Source organism: Podarcis raffonei, chromosome 2 (genome assembly GCF_027172205.1).
Source record: "Podarcis raffonei isolate rPodRaf1 chromosome 2, rPodRaf1.pri, whole genome shotgun sequence".
NCBI classification, from domain to species: domain Eukaryota; kingdom Metazoa; phylum Chordata; class Lepidosauria; order Squamata; family Lacertidae; genus Podarcis; species Podarcis raffonei.
The window spans coordinates 3363256-3369255 of record NC_070603.1 but is presented as its reverse complement, the minus strand read 5'-3'; the positions used below and the strand labels follow the sequence as shown (position 1 = coordinate 3369255).

The 6000-nt window shown below is 44.9% G+C and overlaps 1 protein-coding gene across 1 annotated transcript in view; it reads left to right on the top strand.

The window, feature by feature from the left end:
• The first annotated feature begins 5404 nt into the window (after positions 1-5404).
• Positions 5405-6000, top strand: part of STAT6 (signal transducer and activator of transcription 6) — a 50853-nt gene continuing 50257 nt past the window's right edge. Inside the window, exon 1 of the mRNA XM_053370345.1 lies at positions 5405-5585. The gene's annotated coding sequence lies outside the window, so the exon portion shown is untranslated. The remainder of the gene's footprint in view (positions 5586-6000) is intronic.

Sequence of the window (6000 nt, the reverse complement as noted above, 5' to 3'; positions counted from 1 at the left end):
ATCCTGACAGGCATTCTGAATACGTTTTGAGGGGGAGTAATTTGGAGAAGGATGGTGGCATACTCGCCAACATTTCTCTGATGAAAATAGGGACGTCCCATTCCATAATGGTAATTTTACTATTTATACCCCACACATCTCACTGGGTTGCCCCAACCACTCTGGGCAGCTTCCAACATATATAAAAACATAATAAAACGTTAAAAAACTGACAGATTAATGTTTTTACTTTGTTTTTGTTTTTTACATTGTACTTTAGACTCCCCTTATCTTCTCTATGAGATGAGGAAGGGATTGTTTTGTTCTATTAAAATTGTGTTAATAATGCCTGCCAGGAACGATGCCTCAGGAAGACTTTGGGCATCACATGGCAGATGTGCTGTCCCAAGCCCACATTCCCAGCTTGTTCGCACTCCTGTCTCAGGGATGTCCACACTGGCTTGGTCACACCCACAGAATGGAAAATGGCAGGATTCACAAGGATGTTCTCTGCATGGAGCTGGTTTCAGGCACCAGGTCTGTTGGCAGATCAATTTTGTATATCAAAGGTGTCTGCAAACATGACATGAAGGCTGGCAACATGAACCCCGTGTGGGAATCCCTTGGAGACAACTGCAGCACCTGGAGACAACCAGGTCTTGTATCCACTGCAATGACCAGAGGAGGAAAGGCAGCTGGGAGGAGTGCAGACAGAGAAAACACCATGGTACACATGCATCAGCTCAGCTGGACACCTTCGTCTGCCCCAGCTGTAACAAAACACGTCTCTCCTGTATTGGTCTCTACAGCCACAACAGGCACTATAACTCTCGGATAGTTTAACTTTACCCTTGAAGGCCTCCCCAGACAGGTAACAGTCAGTTCATAACATCTGGAAGGTACCACATTGGCTACTCCAGTTTAATGACTGGCAAAACATCCATATAATTTTGTTAGCCCTTATATATTCAGATTATGTTGAGTGTGGCAAAGAGATATCAATTTTATTTTGATATCTCTTTTATACTCAGCCCATGTTAAAAAGAGCAATTATAAACTAACATTTTTCCTCTAAATTTTTAAATTCAAATACAGACTGAAACAATATTTAATGTACTAGTTTCAGCAAGAATATTGGGTGCACAAAGTTGGAGATGAAAGATAATTGTTTCAAAGTACTGATTAATGAATACAAGTTGGCATTCAAGTTGATTTATTGAAACTAACAACTTGCCTGAGGTTTAGAATGGTACATTTAAGATGGTTCCTCAATTTCTTGTACAATGTTGTGGGTTTAAGGAATGTTTAGCAGTTACACAAGTGTTCTCTGGTCCATGATCTGAAGAAAAACAGGAAATATATATATATTTCTTTCATTTGTTTGAGTGCAGTTGCAGTATTTGATCTTGTTGACTTTGGAGGTGGTTATTTTTCAATATGTATACAGTGGTACCTCGGGTTAAGTACTTAATTCGTTCCGGAGGTCTGTACTTAACCTGAAACTGTTCTTAACCTGAAGCACCACTTTAGCACCTCCTGCTGCTGCTGGAGCACAATTTCTGTTCTTATCCTGAAGCAAAGTTCTTAACCTGAAGCATTATTTCTGGGTTAGCGGAGTGCGTAGCCTGAAGCGTATGTAACCTGAAGCGTATGTAACCCGAGGTACCACTGTATTGTGTTTCTGTTTTTTTCTTGATTCTTATCATTTACATTAATAAATTATATTTTAAAAGGCAACTTTGAGTCTGCCTTAGTGAGCAGCTTCAGCCCCACGACATGCCCAGTCAAAAGGCTCAGGGAGCAAAGAAGAGAAAGTACTTCTGTCTCGGATCTGGAGAGTCACTGTCACTCAGAGTTGGACTGGATCAGGGATAGGGATGCAGTAGAAATTTGATTCAGTCTGCATTTAAAGGCAAGCTTACCTAATTAACAGTTTGCAAAACTATTTGCAAATCAAATCCAACCATTCTCCAAAATTTGTACTTCTCGAATTTTGTAACACAGTTCTCCAGTGGCACTTATCACCTGTAGCAGCATGCTTGGCCAACACTGGAAACTTTGGCGTTTACTATGAAAGGGGGGGTTAGACAAAATATGGGACATGGCTCCGCCTGAGTGTTTAGTGCATCAGTAATGAAATCAAGATACACTATGTCCACAGCATTTCCCTGATCCACCAAGTTTGTAATTCCATCAAAAAAAAGAAATCAGAGAGGTCTGGCATGACTTATTTTTGAAGCTGCCTTATTCTGAGTCAGACCACTTCATGTAATCCAGTATTGCCACTTATTCTGTCCCATGGCTGCTCTCCAGGATTTGGGGCACCTCCCACAAGCAAAGCTTTTGACCTAGGCTCTCATCCCTCCCCAATATTGTTAAAAAAAACCAATGATATAATAAATCATGTAATTCTCACTTGGTTTGTGAAGCCCAGATTGGGGGGGCAGGCTGTGCCATTCATGGATATTCTGTGCCTCTTCTCTGAATGTTCAGCTTTATATTTTTAAAAAGCCAGTCCCTAATGCCTGAACAGATAAATGAGGTTAGGTATGTGAAGGCCATATTCTACCCAAATTCTGAGAAAATTATAATAACCCAGCACCTACCTCTTTTCTGGCCAACGGCTGCAAAGACATTGCCATAAGACACATTCATAGATACTTATTTTTTAAGTAGTCTATTGTATGCTGTATAGTATTTAATACAAATAAATAAGAATATAAGGTGAGCCTCCTGGATCAGGCTAGTGGCCCATCTAGTCCAGCATCTTGTTCTCACAGTTCCCAGCATCTGGTATTCAGAGGCACACTGCCTCCGATATTGGAGGGAGAACACAGCCATTGACAGCCTTATCCTCCATAAATTTGTCTGATTCTCCCGTGACAGTGAGTTCCATAGATTAACTCTGCACTGAAGAAGTACTTTATTTTATCTATGCTAAATCTTTCAACATTCAGCTTCTTTTAGATACAGTATCCAGAATAGCACAGAAGGGTCTCTATTTAACTTTTGGCTGTTTTGCATCAAGTTTTCACCACCCATCCCTGCCTCACCCCTTCCCACTGTACACATAAGCCCCCTTAAATACAAAATTGGGGGCCCCAGATGATAGCATGGAAGCGAGTAAATATCTTATGAATTTGAAACTGGATGAGTAGTTGTGAAATACAGTACGACAAAAAATTTCCCTCTGCTTAGTGAAACTTCAAGGCAACATTGTGGTGTAGGTTATTGTGCGATGTTGCAGTTTTTGCAGGTTTGCTTGGGGTTTTTTGGTTTATATAACAATGTTTTTTCTTTATAAAAGGAGGCCTCAACTCCCCCCCCCCCCGCAAAAGAGTTTTAACAATGTTTTCAGGGAAGTTCTGTGCTTCATTGATTACTGGTGTTTTGTGGGTTTTTTTTAATACACAAAGTTTATAACAGTCAAAATTTGCAATAATAAGAAACAATTACACTTCATTGTACACAATTACAGTGGTACCTCTGGTTACGAACTTAATTCGTTCCGGAGGTCCGTTCTTAACCTGAGGTACCACTTTAGCTAATGGGGCCTCCCGCTGCTGCCACGGCACAATTTCTGTTCTCATCCTGAGGTAAAGTTCTTAACCCGAGGTACTACTTCCGGGTTAGCGGAGTCTGTAACCCAAAGTGTTTGTAACCCAAGGTACCACTGTAATTAGCAGCAACAAAAAAGAAAAGAAAAAAGCAGGGAGGCAATTTAAACAACAGTAAAACCATCTATTAAAGGGCTGCTAGAATAATGGTTAAATGGACCCTCATTGCCACATTGATCTCCCTTGGAACGACCTCCCATCAGATGTCAAGGCAATAAGCAACTATCTTATTTTTAAAAGAGATGTGAAGGCAGCCCTGTTTAGGGAAGTTTTCAATGTTTAATGCTGTATTATGTTTTAATATTTGTTTGGGAGCTGCCCAGAGTGGCTGGGAAGCCCAGCCAGATGGGTGGGGTACAAATAAATAATAATAATAATTAGGAGCAGGAATTCCTCAGTTGTGGTGCTACCATTAAAAAGTACAGTCCCTGCTACCTGCGAGTCTAGGGCAGGGGGGCTCAAACTACGGTCCGTGTGCCAGATCTGGCCCGCCAGGGTCCTGAACCAGACCCGCCCGGCAATTGCATCCCCCCCCCTTTTCCTTTTCCCAAGGGGAGGCTCTAAGTGAACGCTTGGAGCGCACAAAAAGGGAAGCGGCGAAAAGTAGCAACAATTCTGTCCCCAGCATTCCAGAAGGTTCCTCGGCATTCCGAAAGGCTTTTAAAATGTTTTGATGAGATTGTTATCAGTGCGTTTGGCCTCCTGGGCTCCTTTGGCAGGAAGGGGCTAGCAGGGCTGGCCTCTCATGAGGCGAGGTGAGGTGACCTCCTCAGGTGGCAGGATCCACAGGGGCAGCAGATCCCGATGTAGATCTTTATTAGCCCCTTGTTCCTCATGCAGATCTTCACATGCCCCATCTTTGCTATGTTAAAAGCACAGTAATCATTAATAAATTTATTATAGTAGCCAAAGGTCATGACAAATCCATGCAATCAGTTTAAAATAAACTTAAACAGCTGCAAATACAAACAGTGACCATATACTGTGAGATAACTGACAACAGGGATACCATCAGGGCTACTGAGTTTCAGTTTAGACCTCCGAACCCCCCTTACAATGTGCGGCCATTTTATCCAGTTCCTTCTTCCAAACCTATCCAGAGCCAAAAGGCCCCTTTGGGTGTCATGAAGGGATTGCTCTTACTCAACGCAGCCTCCGAGCCCTTTCCTTCAGGGAGAACCCGCTTTCATGTACAAACAGGGACTTTAGACTAAAGCGCCACTTTGGATCTGCATATAAAGGACAAGTCAAATAATAGTAATAGTAATAGTAATAGTAATAATAATAATAATAATAATAATAATAATAATAATAATAATTTATTATTTATACCCCGCCCATCTGGCTGAGTTACCCCAGCCACTCTGGGCGGCTCCCAATCAAGTGTTAAAAACAATACAGCGTTAAATACTAAAAACTTCCCTGAACAGGGAAGAAATATTTTTAATAGAAATATTTTCCATCTGTTAACAGTCATTCCTAAGTTTAGCCATCATCTTTTGCCACGAGGGTCTGGAGGCGACTTTAAGTAGCGCAGCAGAAAATGCAAAAGCCACGCGAACAATAAACTTCAGCCTGACCCCGGGCGCGGGGATTCTCCGGCGCGCGAGCCAAAGGGATTTGGGAAGCGCTGGTCTGGCGGGCTTCCGGACATTTGCCAGGAAAGGGGCCACGCGCGCGCGGAGAGGAGGCCCCGCCGACGCCCCGGCCCGTCCTGCTTCCTGGATCACGGGGTGCTTCTCGCTCGCTCTCCCTTCGCTTTGCGATTCCGGGCTCTGACGCCCGCCAGATCGCGCCCCGCCCAAAGCGCCGCGTCCGAAGTAGGAAATCCACCCCCAGCTTCTGGGATCGGCGGCGTCGCCTCCCTTCGAAGATCGAAAGCTGGGATTAAAAGCAGGTGGATTTAAAAACTCGAGGGCTCGAGGCAGGCGACTCTTTGGAGGCGGCGAGGAGCGCAGCGAGCGAAGGGACGCCGGTGGCTTCAAGCAGGTTGGCAAGACTTGGCAAGAGGCGCCGCGGGGCGGGGGGCGGCCGGGTTGGCGCTGCCGGGTCCGGGGCGGCGGCGGCGGAGCGAGGCGAGGGGCCGAGGAGACGCGCGCAGGTGCGCCCAGGTGGCTTCCTAGCGGGCGGAAAAGAGGCTGCGGGGGCGGCGGGGAGCCCGTCCGCGTCAAAAGGTGCCCGGGAAAAAGGCGCCTTGGAAACGAGGGGCGATCCTGCGCACGCTTCCGAGCACATGCTGGGTTCAGCGGGTCTTACTCCAAGTAAATAAGTTTGGGAGCTGCCAGTGCCAGGCTCGCTTGGGTCTCGTTCCAGATTTGTAATTCGCCGCCCTGCCTTTTTGAAAAAGGGCCACTGCTATTAACAAATAAACTACAGTTGACACGTGGACAGATCAAGAAGGGTG